The 19,092-nt window shown below is 44.6% G+C and overlaps 1 protein-coding gene across 1 annotated transcript in view; it reads left to right on the forward strand.

Moving 5' to 3' along the window:
• Positions 1-19,092, forward strand: part of RNF130 (ring finger protein 130) — an 80,937-nt gene that overhangs the window by 58,050 nt on the left and 3,795 nt on the right. The window lies entirely within an intron of this gene.

Raw genomic sequence — 19,092 nt, forward strand, 5'->3', positions numbered from 1 at the left:
TCCATCATCGGCTCCTTCGGCCCCGCCGCCTGCCTCATCTTCCCGGGCGAGTGTTTCCAGCGTGGTGTCTGCCCCGCCGATGGCAGGATCGTCCACCACCACCGATGTGGCCCGTGGTTCACATAAACCCAGTGCCACCGACAAGCCCTCCAAGCGCCCCACAAGCAGTCGGGGACTGAGGGTACCGAGCCCAGGGCGAAATCCGGGAGGAAGCCGTCCCCGGAGGGCTCGCACGCGAAGGATCGCACGGAGGCGGAGGTCTCGTCGGTCCCGACTCCGTCCTCCAAGGCATCGTCGAAGGCATCTCGACACGCCTCCAAGCTGCCCGAGACGGGGGCATCCTCTTTGGGAAAGGCTGCACCGGTGGAAAAGGCGAAGACATCTAAGCCTCAGTCCACGGGAGCCATTGTCCTGCTGGACTTGCCGGACAACCCTTTCTTCCCTCCCGAGGATCGGGCCGAGACGCCACAGTCGTCTAAAAAGAGGCACCACAAGGAGGCGACTGAAGGCTCCGCACCAAAGAGGTCGAAGCCCTCCAAGGACCACACCGGGTCGGAGGTCTCCTCCAAGGGAAAGGAGCGCGCTTCCCACAAGCAACGCTCCCCGACGAAGAAGGCTCCAACACCAGCCTCTTCGCGCCCTGATGGCTCCTCCGCCGCGTATGCGGCCGCCCTCCTGGACACACCGCTGCCGTCGACGGTCGACTTTGCCCGCGCCGATGCAGAAGCAGCTGAGCTCCCTCGGAGACTGTCACCTCCGCCTTCTATCCATTCGGAGGTCGACGAACCGATGGAGAGGGACACTGACATGTTTTTTGACGCCGAATCCGGGAGATACTACATTTCAATGCCGAGGGAGACTGCCTTCAGGGAGTTCACCCGGCTCAACCTGCGCCCGGTGGCCCCCCAAGATGACGAGCCTGCTCCTTCCCATGTGACGGCCTCAGCCTCTGCACCACGCAGCTCCCCAATGGAGCCATCGGCCCTGCAGATCCCAGCGCGTTCAGCAACTCGAGTCAGGGTCCCGGACATCCCACTTACCTCGGACACCGATTCCGAGGCGGAGCCCGTGCTGCCGTCGGGGGAGCCCTCGGACGATGGCGACACCTCCATTCAGGCATCTCCGCAGCGGATGCACCACCCGGAGCCTTCCTCCCTGACGGATGATGTGTGCTCCTTTAACGAGCACATCATTAAGATGGCAAGGGCCCTGGACATTGAGCTCTCCTACCCCGAGGAGGCGGCTCGGGATCCTGTAGAACGTCGGGTGCATGGCCGGGTGCCTACGCCTCCCTCCATCCCGCTGCTGCCCTCCCTTGAGTCCATTGTCCGGAGGTCGTGGGATGCGCCAGCTTCCCTCGTCGGTTCATCCAGGAAGATCGAGTCCCTCTACCGGATCTCCCTGTTGAGTTGCTCTTGGTTGGCTGAACACCCCAAGCAGAACTTGGCGATCGTAGAGGGGGCTCAGCAGGGCTTCGTCCCCAAGCAGGCAACTTCCCCAGTCGACCGGGAAGCGAAGAAGGTTGATGGCCTGGCCAAGAAGGCCTGCTCGGCGGCGGCCCTCGCAGTCAAGGCCATCAACTATAACGCCTGCATGGGGGCGTGCATCCAGACCCTCATGGAGGGGATCTCGCCACTCGTCCCAGACGTCCCAGATGAAACCCAGCGACGCCTGGTAGAGATCCGTGATGAGGCCCATTCGATCGGCAGCTGGCTCATCACCGCCTCCAGAAACGTGGCTGACTGTGCGGGACGGGCGATGTTGGCGTCGTTGGCTCTGCGCCGGCATGCATGGCTGAGGGGTTCGGACCTCAATGCCAACGTCAAGTCAGCTATAGAGGACATGCCCCTGGATGGTAGCGGCCTCTTCCACGCCGAGACTGATGAGCGCCTGAACCGCAAGTTCAGAATGAAGGCAACGGCGAAGAAGCACGGGATGTCATCGGCTCCCATCTCGCCCTTCAGAAAGAGGCAGCGCCCGTGGCAGCCGCAAGCTCAGTCACAGGGGGCCTTCCAACAAGACCGGCAACCTCAGCAGCAGGGCTCCCAGAGACGCCGGTACCCCTCTCAGTCCTCCTCCTCATCTGGCCATCGCAACTTTCCCTCCCGGTACCAAAAGTCTTGCCAGCAGGACACCGACCAGGGGAAGAAGAGAGCCTGAAGGGTTGCAGCGCGCTTCGTCTCTCCTTCTTTTTTCTTTTTGGACATTTTAAGGCCCTTTGTCACCACCTGGGCCTCCATTACAACGGACTCGTGGGCCCTCAGCATCGTCTGTAGGGGTTACGCCCTCGAGTTCCAAGAGCTCCCTCCAACCGGAGCCTTCATGTCCACTCACCCCTCGGACACCCTTCTCGACAAAGTGCGCACTTTGCTGGACAAGGGTGCAATCTCCCCTTTACCGCCCAAACAATGCTCCAGGGCTTTTTTCTCCAGGTACTTCACGGTACCGAAGGCCGATGGGGGCATCAGACCCATCTTGGACTTGAGGGAGCTGAACCTTTTCCTTGAATACCGCCGGGTCCGGATGGTAACCTTGGCTTCTATTCTGCCGCTTCTCCACCAGGGCCTGTGGTTCGCAACGGTCGACTTGAAGGATGCCTACTTCCACATCGGAATTCGGGAGTCCCACCGGAGATTCCTCACCTTCGCCGTCGGCTCCACCGCGTACCACTACAACGTGCTCCCCTTTGGCCTTGCCAGGGCTCCGAGGGTCTTCACGAAGTGCATGGCACCAGTGGTGGCATACCTTCATCAGAAGGGCTACAGAGTCTTCCCGTACCTGGACGACTGGTTGTTTGCCGCCGACTCACAGCAGGAGCTCCGAGAGGCAGTCTCATTCACCTTGCACCTTTTGGTCTCCCTCGGACTGGTCATCAACGAAGAGAAGTCTCACTTCACTCCGACCAGGCAGGCCAAGTTCATCAGAGCCATCCTCGACTCCGAAAGATGCTCCGCCTTTCTCCCTCCGGACCGTTTCCAGGCATTGGTGGCATCGCTGAGGCCTTGCATCTCTCACAGAAGGGTGAGGGCCAGAGTCGTCCAAGTGGCTCTGGGCCACATGGCGTCAAGGATGTTCGTGACACCGTGGGCAAGGCTTCGCCTCCGACCACTGCAGTCCTGGTTCCTCTCGGCCTTCTCTCCGATGGAGGACCCTCTGTCCAGGTGGCTCACGGTACCGAGACCGGTGGCCGCTTCACTGAGATGGTGGCTGGATGGCCGCAACGTCTGCATCGGGATGCCCTTTCATCAACCTCAGCCACAATTGACTTTGACAACCGATGCTTCCCTGGAAGGCTGGGGCGCCCACCTGCTCGACCTGGTTGTCAAAGACAGGTGGTCGACCCGGGACAAGCATTTCCACATCAATGCCTTGGAGATGCTCGCAGTTGAAAAGGCTTTGAGGGCATTCGAATTCGCTGTCGCAGGCAAGGTGGTCCTCCTGAGGACAGACAACACCACCGTGATGTATTACATCAACAAGCAGGGAGGCACCAGATCCAAGACTCTGCTCGAGATTACTCTTCGCATTTGGGACTGGTGCATCCAGAGACAGGTGCTCCTCCAGGCGATTCACCTTCCAGGAGAGGACAACGAGTTGGTGGACCGCCTAAGCAGATCCCCTTCGGTGTGCCACGAGTGGAGGCTCCATCCGGAGACGGTCAGCTACCTGTTCGATCGGTGGGGAACCCCCCCAAGTCGACCTCTTCGCGACCAAATGGAACAGCCACTGTCCCCAGTTCTGCTCCAGGAGGCGAATGGACGGATCCCTCGGAGACGCGTTCGCCTTCCTTTGGTCGGGAGAGCTGCTCTACGCCTTCCCTCCCTTCCCTCTCGTCATCAGGGTGGTGTCCAAGATGACAACGGACCGTTCGGATGCGATCCTGATCACCCCGTGGTGGCCGAGACAGCCCTGGTTCGCGTCCCTTCTCCACCTCTCCAAGAGATGCTTCCTCCGCCTCAACTTCCGTCCCGACCTGCTGTCAATCCAGGACGGCCGGATTCTGCACCCGGACATCGAGAGCCTGCCGCTTGTGGCCTGGAGAATCCAGCCCTAGCCTCACTGCCGGACGCGGTGAGGACGGCGATCCTGGCTGCGCTGAAGCCATCCACCCAGCGGTCCTATGCCCTGAAGTGGAGGAGGTTTACCCTCTTCCTTGATTGAAAGGGCTTGTCTCCTGCTCAAGTTTCCACTCCAGTGGTGCTGGAGTTTTTGATGGCACTGTTGGATGAGGGGTTGAGCCTCACATCCATCAAGTGCTACCTCTCTGCCATTTGTTCCAGGTACCAATTTGAAGGGAAGGCTTCCTTCTTTAGGGACCCCCTGGTGAAGGGGTTCCTGAAGGGATGTGCCAACCTGCACCCTCCTTTGTCGGTACCGACCCCAGCTTGGAGCTTGGAGGCGGTGCTGGCCGCGCTCCAATCCAAGCCCTTTGAACCGATGGCCACAGCGGACTTGAGACTACTGACTTGGAAAACCGCTTTTCTTGTGGCCATCACCTCTGCCCGCCGTGCGGGCGAACTCTGTGCCTTGCGGAGGGACCAGCCCTTCCTGAGGTTTCACAAGGATAAGGTGGTCCTCCGGACAGACATTACTTTTTTGCCTAAGGTTGTGTCTGCTTTCCACATGTGTCAGGACATTGTGTTGCCTACTCTCGCTTCCAATCCGACTTCAGATGCGGAGCGAAGCCTGCACTCTCTTGATGTCAGGAGAGCGCTGGCGTTTTACCTGGACAGAACTGCTGCCTCCAGTCGGTCCGAGAGACTTTTCCAATGCTACTCGGAACCGAAGAAGGGGTTGCCCATGTCTGCGCAGAGATTTTCCAAATGGGTGGCTGGTACCATCCACCTATGCTATGAACTGTTGGGCAAACCTCTCCCTGGCAGGGTTCGGTCCCACTCCACAAGAGCAGTGTCAGCATCCTCTGCATTCCCTTGAAGGATGTCTGTTAGGCTGCTGTCTGGTCCCAGCCATTGACTTTTATAAAGCACTATAGGCTGGACACCAGAGCCATCCGAGACGCAGCTTTCGGGAGAGCTGTGTTGGTGTCAGGGTTGCATTGATTGCACTATTGATGGTTTGTGTTTTCAGCATTTATGTATATAATGCCACTGTTTTACATTCTGTTGAATGTTGATTTGCACAATTTCAATGGGACTGGTCTTGCATGACCCTTGATTCCCTTCTCAGGTTTTGCAATGTTATTGCTATGTTGAGTTTGTGCATGAACAAGGAGACTGACTCTTTTTATGGTTCAAGGTGTTTATTGTTGCAATAAATATACCCTTGGTTTACCATAGCTTTGGTTTCAGGACACTCCCTCCGCCGCTTACCTAAGCTTGTCAATCTAAACCCATTTGTATGATTCGCAGAGACCACGAAGAAGGAGGACAGGTTGCTTACCTGTAACAGTATTTCTTCGAGTGGTCATCTGCGAATACATACAAATCCCACCCGTCCTTCCACTCAGTGTCCTGCTCTTATTGGCTCTTTCCATCGCCTGCTTGGTGGAAAAATTGCGGAATTGGGGAAAGAGCGGGAAGGCAGGGGCCTTATAACGGGTGGGCGGAGTTACCGGCAAAAAGTTTCTATATGTTGCACAGTAAACTTTGCCCAGTGATTCCAGAAGTTTCCAAACAGCACTGCGCAGGCGCAGTGAAACCCATTTGTATGTATTCACAGATGCCCACTCGAAGAAATACTGTTACAGGTAAGCAACCTGTCCATTCCATTAGCAATACAAGGTACTTGCATTAGATGTGAGACAGGGAAAGGTTGTTAGGCATTTTGACTTTGAGACTGCTTACCTGAATGCTAAGCTTGAGGATGAAATTTACATGGAACAACCTCCAGGTTTTGGTTGTGATACTGAGAAGAGAGTGTGTAAACTGAACAAGGCACTATATGGCTTAAAGCAAAGTGCTCGTTGTTGGAATCAGTGCATTCACCAAGAGCTTGAGAAGCTTGGATATAAAATAAGTGTTTCAGATGCTTGTGTTTACACTAAAGGAGAGGTAGTTCTTGTAACTTATGTTGATGATCTTTGTGTAACAGCTAATTCAGAGCATGAAGTGCAAGAAGTACAGAAGGAATTGTCTCAGAAGCTCTCATTGAAGGACTTGGGAAATCTGAAAGCTTACCTAGGGATAGAGGTAGAGTGGACAGATGATGGCAGATGTCTGTTGAGTCAAAGGAAAAAGATTGAGAGGCTGATTGAGAAGTGTGGACTGCAGGATGCAAAATCAGTAAAAAGTCCAATGACTCCTGGCTATGCCAGTGCAGAGTCTGCTGAAGTATTTGAAAATCCTGAGCTGTAGAGAAGTGTGATTGGTAGTTTGTTGTTCATTGCAAACAGTACCCAACCAGATATTTCTTTTGCAGTTGGTGATTTGAGCAGAAGGCTCAATAGTCCGAAGCTGGATGACTTGATGGCTGTGAAGCATGTTTTGAGATATTTGAAAGGTAGCAAGAACAAGAAGCTAGTGATTCCAGGAAGTGCAGAGAACTTTGAGTGTTTCACAGATAGTTCTTTTGCAAGTGAGCAGATGGAAAGAAAGTCTGTTACAGGACTAGTGATCAAGTATGCAGGTAGTCCAGTGGTCTGGAGAAGTAGGAAGCAAAATTGTGTGGCACTCAGTTCAACAGAGGTGGAATTTTCTGTGTTGTCTGAGTTGGCTGGAGAGTTGAAGTGGATCAGACAGTTGTTGAGTGATCTAGGAGAGAAGTGCACTGAGCCTACTTTAGTGTTTGAAGATTCACAGTTGTGCATTGTGATGGCAGAAGCTGAGAATTTGAAATGCAGGACTAAGTACATTGGTGTAAGGTACCAGAATGTTAGAGAGTTGGTTCAGAATGGTATCCTAAGGCTAGAATACATTGACACCAAGGATAACCTAGCAGATATTCTTACAAAGGCACTTTTGGGAGAAAGACACAACTTTCTTGTTCAATTGGTATGGTTCCTTAACTCCACAAAGACACAATTTTAACACACAGTGTGGTTGCACATCTGTACATTTTGGAGGGGAATGTTAATGTATATTTAAGGTAAAACTGTTCAGATGTGACAATGTCTGCAGAAGTCTAAATTGGCTACAGTTGGAGGCGAGAGCCTGAGCCTCAGACGGGGATGTTCAAGGTCAAATGAACAAGACTAAATGTAAACATGATATGTGTTCTGTCTGAACTGGGATTGGTTTCTATGTTGCATAGCAACTTGTAAAAGAAGGAGGCTGGACTTAGTAGTCACATCGTGGGAATGTTGTACATAAGAAAACAAACACTGTTCTAGTGAATTGTGGGAGTTTGGAGTCTGAGAGTTGAAGATAGTGTGGTGTGACAATAAGAGTTTTTGTACAGTTGTAGTAACTAGCTCGTGTTATTTAGAAACAAGAAATAAAAGCCCTCTAAGGAGCGAACTGCTGGAGTCTGATTCTTTAATTAAACGGCTGTTTCACTAGGCATTGTTCCAGCAAGCTGCAAAGCCGATTTTGAGTTTTGCATTGATCCTGAATTGCAGAGGAGCCGGCATCTTCATCCAGTTGGCACCAGACCGGGACCACGGGCAAGGTTCATCACCCAAAATATCAACAATGAAGTTGCCTGCTATGTGGTCAGTGGGGGCGGCATGACACTGGCTTGGGGTGGTGTTGGGCTGTATGGCATACGTACAGCATGCCACCCCAAAGCTGGTGTTTTTTTCCAGTCTGTTTTGGCTCTGAGTGTCAGCTGTTATTCAGTTTCTGAAGTGGTTGCTCTGCTCATTTGCACTTCTAAACAGTTGCACATAGGAACATACTTATTCATTCTTGTGGAGTAAGAAACCATTCAACTTTTTTTTAAAAGTACAGTACCCTTGTTAGTGAACAAGAAGCTGCTATGCTCTGATTTCTAGCCAAAAGCTAATGTCAGACTTAATGAGATTGACTATTGACTCAGGCAGACGAAAATGCATGAGCTAGCCAGAGCCAGAATCTTTTGTGTGTTTGTTCAATCAGAGTTTAACCTACTTTTTAATTTAGTAGTGTGTTTAATTAAAATACACAGGTTTGTATTTCTAGCTATTAAAAAACTACTTTCCTTATAATAGGATTTGCTCTTTAATAAACACAGTGGATGAAAACTTAAAGGCACTTCTGGAACTTGGGAAAGCAGCCAAAAACCTATATTAAAATAGTGCTTAATTTGTAGTTGTTAAGAAGCCTTCAGCTGAGAAGGCAGCTTTTATAATTAGAAATGAAGTGTGTTAAAGCTTTGGTAATGTAACTGATATTTTATAATGTCCTTGTTAAATGTTGAGAGAAAAGGGAGCTTGTTTTATTCAGGAAAATTCAAAAGACTTCAAATGGAGGGAACTACAGGAATCTTCAAAACCTTTCTTCTTGGCTGTTTACTTTAAAGCTGGATAATAGTTATATAACACCTTTTAATATGTTTAAAGTTTTTATTCTTTTAGCTATCCTTGTAACAATTCTATGAAATAGGCTAGAATTAATCAATTAATTTCACAAGGTCATCCAGTATATTCTTGTCTAGGGCATTCTATTGTGATGTAGACAGGAAATAATTCTGTGTAGATCCTTAGAGTATATGACGTTCCTCCTTTCAAACATGTCTTTTATTCATGGAAGGAGTGGCTAGACGGTTACTGAGAGTCATTAGAAATATTTGGAATAATTAGCAGCATCTAGTAAAATCATTTCATAATGGAGTGGATTTGTGGTGGTTCCTTATTAACCACCATAACATTGATGGGTTGAATCCAACATTAGCCCTACCCATAATAGAGCCATTGGAATATAAGGGATTTGTTAAGCCACAACTACTTTAAGTTCCATTGATTTTATCAGATCTCCTTTAATTAGGACTAATATTGAAGTTAGTCTTCTGTCACCACCATTAAGGCCTCTTATTTATACCCTCATAGTTATTATCTCCCACAATGAATAGAAATAGAACATGGCCCATGCAGAAGATCTGTTTAAGAAGGTTCTCATTACACTTAATAAAGTTTAATATTTTTAGAGCTTGTAGGAGTCATGACTAGAGGCTTATTAGCAGCCAGTGGCGAGAGGAAATAATAAGTGTAGTATTTCCTATGACTTACATTGGTCAGCAGACAAGCACTTAACATTTGAACAAGCTAGCACTTCTAGACAACCTTTTAAATAAGCCCCCAGTAGAGTACCTTCCAATAGCTGATTCCATGTAATTGATGATGGAAGTACACCTGGCTTTAACTTCCTTTTCAGTATCCCAGGCAATCACGCCACAGTTAGACTGTACAGGCAATTGTTATAGTCTGACTGTTTTGCATGTCTAGTGCCTTCCTTTTCCTGTGTGGCTTTCTCTTGTGAACAATTTAGAATTGTCATAGAACCAATAAATGTAAATTATGAGAACATTTTTGACAGTTCAGGCACCTGCTGTGTGCTTTCAAGTCATTTCCGACTTACAGCAATCCTAAGGTGAACCTATCATAAGGTTTTCTTGTCAAATTTCTTCAGAGGGTTTTACCATTGTCATTCTCTGAGGCTGAGAATGTGTGCCCTGCCCAAGGTCACCCAGTGGTTTTCCATGGCCAAGCTGGGATTTAAACCTTAGTCCCAGTGTCCTAGCCCAACGCTCAAATCCCTACACCACACTGGCCCTCATTAGAATTGAACCACCACTGCATCAGGGAGTCAGAAAAATTAACATTCAGAAATTAATGTTGTGATTATTTGACATATAATCCAGTGCTTGAGAAATTGCATGTTAACACAGTATATATTAATAAGCTATATATTTATGCATTTTCAGTTTGTGAGGAATCTGGCTGGGAATCTTAAACTACCCAGAAATTCTGCATTATCTATAAGGTTACATTGTTGGTGTTCTGCTTTTGCTTTGTTAATTCTGTCCAGATTTATAACCATTTTTTTATAATGGGATTTAAAACTATATGTAGGCATAGTAGCAATACTATAAACGAAATGTTTTAAATGAAGGTGTGTAGAAATGAATACAGTGTGAAAGGTCAGTTCTTTCAGTGCTTCTTAAGATGGATGGTACTTGTGGTGTCACCTGTCAAAGGCAAGCCCCATACTAAGCTGTTGGCTCCATTTTCAACAATTAGAATTGCAGGGAGAGGCTATGGTTATGGGCAAAGCCCAAACAGACAACAATATAAGGATATAAATAGTGTGTTCTTCATGTTAGCAGCAAAAATAGTAAATGTGTTCATTGGAGATTTGATGAAAACACTTTTTAGCACATACAAGTAAGCATATAATATTCATTGCAGAGATCAGGAAAATTGAACAAAATTGTAGTCAAAAACCCCATAGATGTGGTTAAATTTAGCCTACACTATTGCTTTCTCGGCAGTGAAAAGCAAACCCCTGATACAAATCAATTCAGACTGTCAGTCAATTTAACTGCAGCAGAAATCTGTTTACCCAATTATCTGGCTGTGCTATTATAAGGCTTTTTAAGGAGAAAAGTGGAATAAAAGACTGGAAGGTGGAGTGAGAGGGAAAGGACCATACAAGCTTAAAGGAATACTTGCTACATAGAGTGGATGAGGCTATCTGAATAGCAAAGGGGACAACTGTCAAAAGATGGATGACAGAAATGCACGTGTGTGAGAATGAGAAACAAGGTCTCAAGAGGCAGATGTGGCTAGAGGCAAAGCTAACCAAGTAGTCCAATAGATAAGAACATAAGAGCCCTGCTCAAGGAAACTAAAAGGCTATCTCATCCAGAACCCTTTTCCCACTCTTGATAAATGGGATGCCTTTGGGACAGTGACAACATGGCACTGCCAAAATCTTTTAAAAACCTTTTACTCTTTTTCTCTTTTGGCCACCACTGCCACCAATTTGTAGTGGTGAAACTCTAACTCAGTTCTCACCTCTAGTGTCACCAACACTAGAACTCGTTTCCACCATCTAAGATGTCCTAAAATTTAAAAACTTTTCTTAATGTTAGTAGTGATTTTGAATTACTTCTAAAATCACTCCAGACCGCTCCAGACAGCTCAAATAGATCAGACATCACTCTGATCTATTTGCAAGTTATATGAAAGTCTATATTCCTTTTTGTTGATGGTGTTCGTATTGGATACAATGTTTAAATACTTTATTTGTTACACAGTTTGGCAATTCCTTTATCTTGTCCTTGTAATTGTTTCCTTATACTTCTATATATGGTCCCTCACAAACTAAGTCTCTCAGGATGTTTATTAAATTTGTGTATCATATAACTCTTCTGGTTACTTGTGACTCCACTTCAATTCAACCCAGGACACTCCTCGTCCCTATCTTGGGTGCCTAAAACCCTTTTAACTGCCCTTCTCAGCCATGTAACCCAGCCACTAAGGCTCTTCACCCTTCAGGACATACTAAAACATCTATCCTAACTAATTCCAAACACTGCTCTGTGTCTCTATGTATACTCAGTCCTGGGAGAGTGGGAGTAGCCCCAAACTTTTCTTGGCTTTGCTCCTACTGACTGTTGCCAGGCTCATTCTGATTGGATGTTACCTATGCTCCAGTCTGCCTTTTCTCCACACTTAAGTAGGAAATTAGTGTAATGGAACTCTCCCACTTAAGATTTTCACTTATAATGTTCCTGGGTATTATTAAAAAAATTTGTACCTGAAGCAGAATTAACATGGAAGGACTAGAGAGAGGTTCGTACAACACAAAAAAGAAAAGCGGTTCATCATGTTTCAGCAAACGTATCAATACAGATTGAATCTCCCTTATCTGAATTCATTGGGACCAAAAAGTATTTTGGATCTCAGATTTTTCAGAATGTTTTAAATAGTCTTATGCATGAAAAAAGTTTGTGCACATTGAACCATAAAAAGGAAAGGTATAACAGACAGGCCAAAAGCAGCATGGCGGTGCCGATACTAGAGTTCGGGAGCATGCAGCAACCACATGCTCCCAAACCCTAGGATGTATGGGCACTGCCATGACTGCACAGTCCTGCCCACACGGGGTGTGCATGGTTTGGCTGCTGTGGTGTCCCTTGGGAGCAGAAAGGGGTGGCTGCAGGCTGCCCTTTCAGGGCATTCTGTACAGCCTCGTTATTTCCCATGAAAAAGGTTTGGAATTTTGGAGGATTTTGGAATTCTGGGTAAAGGAGATTCAACTGTATCTACATCTGAAATAAAACAAACCTTGTATAAGTAGATAAAAAACACGTTGAACTTTCTAAAAACTGCTTGAAGACTTCTTCCAAAATGCATCCAAGTGTGATTTTTTCTTTCAGCAGTTTCCACTTTTATCATTTCCATTTTGGTGGGCAAACCTAGCGGTTTTTAATATGCTGGGATTAACTGGCAGGCTGATTTTTATTATTATTATTATTATTGCCTTTCCTCAGCTGCTGTTTACTTTCTTATGTTGTAGGCATGCTCACAGTTACAGTAGGATCAACTAGAGAAGAAACCCATTATTTCCCACCATAATTGTTACTGCATTGTTTACAACAGATGCACTGCTGTAGCCCAACACTAAAAGTCTGTGTTTCTCCAGCCCTCCTAAACCATCCTCCTAGGGCTAATGTTGCTAAAAATGTCCAAGTAGACAGAAGTTGAGGAGGAAAAGGGGGAGTTTGGTGTTAAAGAAAAGACCTTTGTAAAAAGGAGCTTCTTTATCAGATGTATGCATGTAGATTGATACAGTTTGAAGGAAACCCTTGAACTCGCCACTTAATCTAGTGCAGTCAGAAGATGATAAAGAGGCATGTTATGACTGACAGATGCTTCTTGTAAAGGAGAATTCCTTGATATCTTGAGGTCCTTTTTCTATATCCAAAAGGCCTATCTGAAGAGGTTTCCATAAATTATATAAAATCTCCTATAGTTTCCAAACTATTTCCTGTATCCTTGACAGAACAAGTAACACAATTTCTTCTATCCTTTTTAAATGTACTAATAGTGGATTGAACATCTTTACCTTTTCTTGACAAGATTAACCTTTGTTGCTGTTAATATCTCCCCCCCCCCTCAATTTACTAAAGGCCTGTTGAATTTTAGTGTTTAGAATTTTACGTTATATTTCCAATAATGTCATGTTAGAGAAAAATAAAGGTGTAAATTAATTTTCAATGTCTGAGAATTAATACAGTTCAAACTGTATTAAAGCTAATGCAACCTAAAATGCTTTTGGCCTTTTATACTACAGTATCATACTCTTGATTTATGTTCAGTTAGTTGCCCACTTCAGTCCCTAATTATGCCCAGTAGGTCATCCTCACTGTGTGCATGTGTTTATAGTTTGTATTGTGCAATATTGTATGTTTGTCATGGTTAAAATCATTTGGTTGCTGTTTTGACAGCTGGGCTGCTTAAAAACACTTTGGTGTAAAATCTGATGTGCATACCCAATTTTGTTCCCCTCTCACATGACCCAAGTCTCACATGGCCAACATTCTGAGCATTCTCATTCTCAAATCTACTACTACTACTACTACTACTACTACTGTTAGCTCAGGCAGAGAGATTTCTGGGCAACAGGGAAGGAGGTACGGCAAGAAAATCCCATATTGGTTGGTAGAGTCCAAGGCCAAATGCAGGCACTCCGAACTGTGGCTCACCCAGCCAGCATGGAATTCTTATAGACTTGCCAGTAATCAGTTTCTTGTTTTGGAGAAAAGTGAATGAGTGGAATGAGTTAGTGGTCAGCTTCAGTGGTGCTTCAATGACAACTGTCTGCTTGCCATGTGGGATGACTTTGCAGTGCAAATGATGGGGAATGCATCCCTGTAGGTTGCTCCAAACCTCATAGTGGCTTTGATATCAACAACTTTATATCCTCCAGGGTTGGCTGTCTAATAAAAATATTTGAGAATTGATTGCTCATGCAGAAAAGCCCTTTAATAATGTGCTGCATAGTCCATATTTGTTTTCTTTTCAGTGGTTTTATTTTTAAATTACTTTTAACACTATGATAGCTTAAAACCCCAAGTAATTTAGAACCACTATTACCTTGAGGTGCATCTATTACCATACATTCCTGCCAAGTTATGATAATCTTCAGAGAATCTGCTGTAGGTGTTACCACCCACAAACGTGTATCAGGTGGCTACCAGGAAAAGAGATTTCTCAGTAGTTACTGAATGTCCTTGAAATGACCTGCCAAGGGAGATCGACCTGGCATATTCATTAGATGCATTTAGAGGCTAGACTGAGACAGCTTGTGACCTCTTAAGATGTGTGTGTCATTTAAACAGCATACCTCCAAAGTGACCTGAAGCAGCTTTGTTTTGGTCTGTCTGTTGAGGCCCGAAGACAAAATCCAAATTCCATACTAGGTCAAAGCAAAGATTATAAACAGCATGAAAATTTTTGAGTTCCCCAGGAAGTGTGTGTGTGCGTGCGCACGCACTCGCAGACATGCGCACACGCCCTTTCAATTTATGGCAACTCCATAGTTTTCATATTCTTTTCTTAGGCAATGAATATTCAGAGATAGTTTTGCCAGTTTCTTCCTCTGAACCATAGCCTACAGCAGGATAGGAGGGGCAAACAGTTAATTAGTACTGTAACCTTGGAATCTACACTTGATACATTCTTAAGATAAAATACAGAAAATGTTTGCAGACATTTGAATTTATATTCAGGTGCTGTGATGATTTCCAGTTTAACATAAGACTGTCCTTTAGAGTACAGGGATCAAAAAACAAAGAACATTTGTCCCCTCCCATTTTTTAAAATATAAAACCCATCTGTAGCTCAGAAATATCTCTATTCTGAAGAGAAACATAGGTTTCACTGCCATTAGAAAACAGTAGATAAAGGCAGTGTGAGTCTCTCAAACCCAAAATAGTCTACATAGATGACTGAGATAGTGATACCTTTGCTTTCTGATGGTTCAGTGAATACAAACTTTGTTTCATGCAAAAAAATACTTAAAATATTATGTATAAAATTACCTTCAGGCTATGTGTATAAGGTGAATATGAAACATAATTGAATTTCATGCTTAGATTTGGTTCCTGTCTCCAAGATTTGTATTATGTATATGCAAATATTCCAAAATCCAAAAAGAATCTCCAAAATGCAAAACATTTTGGTTCCCAAGCATTTTGAATAAGAGAGACTCAGGAGACAATCTGTGTAGCTCTACCCAATATTTGCAGGGGATATAACCTCCAAGATAGTATAAAATAATGCAAAACAAAAGCAATGGAATTTTCAGTATTATTTCTATAAATGTCTGATTCCTGGCACAGTTTTCTCATGGTGCACAGGACCTTGTTGTTTTAGAAGCTAAGGAGAAGTTTTAAATAAATTTTTATAGAAAAAAAAACCTTGGATCTTGATGAAAGATGTTAACCCCAGGCAGATCACTGCTTTGTATTAATGAATGCTTTAAGAATGCTAAGAGCTCAACTGGGATACAAATCCTCAAATGTAACTGCTAAGTAAGCATGTTGAATAATGGTCTATTTTCACCCTGCTGTGTCTCTTGAGAGATATGTATATCTTATACACATGCCCCTCACATGCACACCTACATATGTACACACACGTGGTGAAAGAGAAACTCTGTCACTGTAGTTACTGGTACTTAATATGTGGGTTTTATTCCTATTCCAGGTCTTGCTTGTGTGAAACTAGCTTTGTTAACTTTGGACAAATCACATTCACTCTGACTAAGGAGATTATCAAACAGGGAAAAAAGCCAGGAATAAAAGGCATACTCCCAGCAAAGTCGTGCAATTGTGCTGAAGATTTTCAGACACATCGCACTTATTCAGGACTTAACCCATGAAGATCCAGGAATGCTTCAGCAAACAAATCATGCACAGGACTCCCCCCTGAATGGTTTGTTGCTGGAGCATTGCTGTTTCTTCATGGGTTAAGTCCTGGTGAAGCGCGACATCATCTGAAAATTTTCAGCATGATCATGCTACTATGCCAGAAGTATGCCTCCCCCTTCCCCCCATCTGATAATGTCCTGTGAGGAAGGCAATAACAAACCTCTTCTGAAGAAATATTGCCAATAAAATCTTATGATAGGGTCTCCTTAAGTCAGTATTTACTTCAACGCACATAACAACAACAACATTTTTTTAGCAAAACAAGGAATGTTCTGTAGAATTTGGCTGCAGATTTCTTATTTGATTAAGGTATCAATACACACTGCAGAAATAATCCAGTTTGAGACTGCATTAACTGCCCTGGCTCAGTGCTAGGGAATCCTGGGAACTGTAGTGGCACCAGATCACTTTTGACAGAGAAGGCTCAATGCCTCACAAAACTACAGTTCCCAGAATTCCCCAAGCATTGACCTACGGCAGTTAAAGCAGTCTCAAACTGGATTATTTTTGCAATGTGGATTGGACCTAAATCTCACACTAAGAAGAAAACATAGAAAATATTGGGAGACAAACACAGAACAAAGTTAAGAGTGGAGTGAGACTGTATAGCTATTTGGCATGCCTTCTATTGTACAAATTTGGGATTAGCAGAGCAGAATAGCTGAATTTCAGAGTTATGTAATATATAACCATTTATGTAGCATCACAGCTACATAAATGGTGCTATTTCTGTCCTAACTGATGCTGTGAAGAGACTTTCAATTTGATCAGCCCCCTATTCCCACTCAGCATTCTGTTTTAAGATAAACGTCAATCCCCATTTGAGCATGAAGCCAATGTTTTGAGATTGAAAGGAATGATACCTCTGTTTTTGGAGAGGCCTCTTTTCATCATTTTTATGGTATATTTGCTGTCAAGAGTGAGAGTTTTGACTGGCCTGCTTTCAGTAAAGGTTGAACTTGCTTACCAGTTTGAAAGACTTATTAGAAAAGTAAAATATGCAGGTGAAGATTATGTCTTGACAGAGTTCTGTCATCAGTGATAAAGAGGGAACTTTACATGAGAAATCAGGCAAGAGCCATTTTTAGAGGATGCCAGTCTCTGGCCTGTGCAGGTGCAGACATAGTGGCAAAGTAGCTGAAGAGTGGAGGATAATAACTGGCAGAGATCCAACATGAGCCCTGGGGAATTGCACTCTTCCCTCTATATCAGGGTCTGTTTTCTTCCCCTGGAGCCTCCAGGGGCTATATGGACTGCCAAAGATGACCTCCAAAACAAAATGGGAAGTGGCTGAAGGCCTACCTTTGTTGTTGTTTTTTAAAGGTTATGTTAAACTGTTTTGGTTTGAACTATCATTCAGGAGGTGAATTGCTGCTCTTGGAGGAATCTAGGAACCATAATTCACCCCCCCCTTTTTTTTTTTTTAAGAAAAAGAGAAGTTTGGGCCATTCAGGGCTACATGAACAGCCGTGGAGGCCAGATAAACCACAAAGGGATCACTTTGCAGCCTGTATTATTTGTGAGGGGGCTCCAAGACAAGTACTCTCACCATATTTCTTGGTGCTTGATCTTTTAAGACATTCACGGCTGATAATTCCTGAGGAGGGTCAACTATATAGGAGCCTTGGTGGTCCAATTTTGCCAGATCATTTCAGGGTGAAGGTTCTTCCAGACACACAAGCCTTGGGGGGAATGAGCTCCCCTCACTGGCTCCTTCCAGAGTCCATGCATGGACAACCCCTGCTGTGATGGACAGAGGAGAAAGGGAGAGCCCAATGTTGGATAAGAGCGGGGAGTTCCATCTCTTGCCTCTTTTGCTGATAATTAGCTTCCCACTGTCAGGGCAGGTGGGTGACAGTTTCATACTCTCATCATGACCTTGTTCTCAAGGGCAGTAGTCTGGTTTTTCATAAGGAATGATAGCAAATTCTCTTACACAGAGGAAAATAAAAGTTTGTACAGGTACTAGTACTTAGGACGATAGCTAAACTTGCTCCTCATCCTCTGACAATCCTACAGTAGTACCAGATTGGACTCTCCACCTCATTCTCATAGCCTATGTTAGTCTCACAGAAGTAAGTGGAAAAAACAACATGGCCAGGGATTCAGTTTAGCTGGCCTCCATTCCTGCTTAATGCTAGAGTGACAGATAAGATGTTGGGAACTAGTGTGATGGTATTTTTAACAAGGACATTGACATTTGTGGTTGAAGTCTTCCTTTTCCTCAATATTCATCTTTTACATTGTTGGAGGAAACAAAATTTCTGTCTGTCCAAAATTGAAATTAACATGGTGTGCTGAACTGAGAGGAAACCATAAATATGTTCGTCTTTAAATGTGATCTTCAGGTAGATGATATTTAGTAATTTGTTTAACTTAAACAGGTATCCCTGATGGATTGAATAGTATTTTTTTATTACACACACGCACACTATAAATACCTTTTTAAACAAAGCAGTTTAAAAACTGTTCAAGGAGAAAGGACTGTCTTAAGACACGCTCTGATGTGAGAATGGGGAATATTACTTCTAAAATGATCAAATCTGTCATCTAAGAACAAAGAATGTATTCTCCTTATTTAGAATTACTGTGTTTTTTCAAATGATTTTGTATCATTTTGACCTAAATCCAGTCATTAGTCTCACCTAGAATAGACCCACTGAATCAGTTGAATATATGCAAGTATTGCTTTAGCAAGTTCCCATTGAGTCATTGAAAGGTTGTAATCATTGTTGCCCACTTGTGGCCCTTGTGGAAGGCCCAGTATGATTCTAAGGAGTGACTTTCCTAAGCTCACACACACACACACACACACACACACACACACACACACACACATATTCAGTGCAAAAATACCCAGGTTGGTGTTTTTTTTTTACTAAAGATCTCCTAAAAGTGGTTTTAGAACACTTATCTATGCTGCTTCAGGGAAAATCCAACCTGAAACTACCCCCCCCCCCCACAAAATTCAAAATAGTCCAAAAGCTATCTAGGAATAATGTGCTATCAGTTCTGATCACCCAAAATGGCACCCACGGTTGGGCACTGTGGTCCCAGAGAATTTTGGAGAAGCAAAACATTGTCTGTTGCAGCCCTGGGATCTCTGGAGCATGCTCACCTCTGATTTAGTGGGTCTACTTGTTGGATTAACAATTGCATTCAAATTGTTATTAAATTAAAAGTCATATAGTCAAAGGTTATATACTTAATTAATCAACCATGATTTCTTTGATTTCTACTGATGAAATGCCCAGATACGTATTTTAATTAGTGCCT

This window comes from Sceloporus occidentalis, unplaced genomic scaffold (genome assembly GCF_023333645.1).
Source record: "Sceloporus occidentalis isolate IW3139 unplaced genomic scaffold, rSceOcc1.0.p SCAF_1, whole genome shotgun sequence".
Classification (NCBI taxonomy): domain Eukaryota; kingdom Metazoa; phylum Chordata; class Lepidosauria; order Squamata; family Phrynosomatidae; genus Sceloporus; species Sceloporus occidentalis.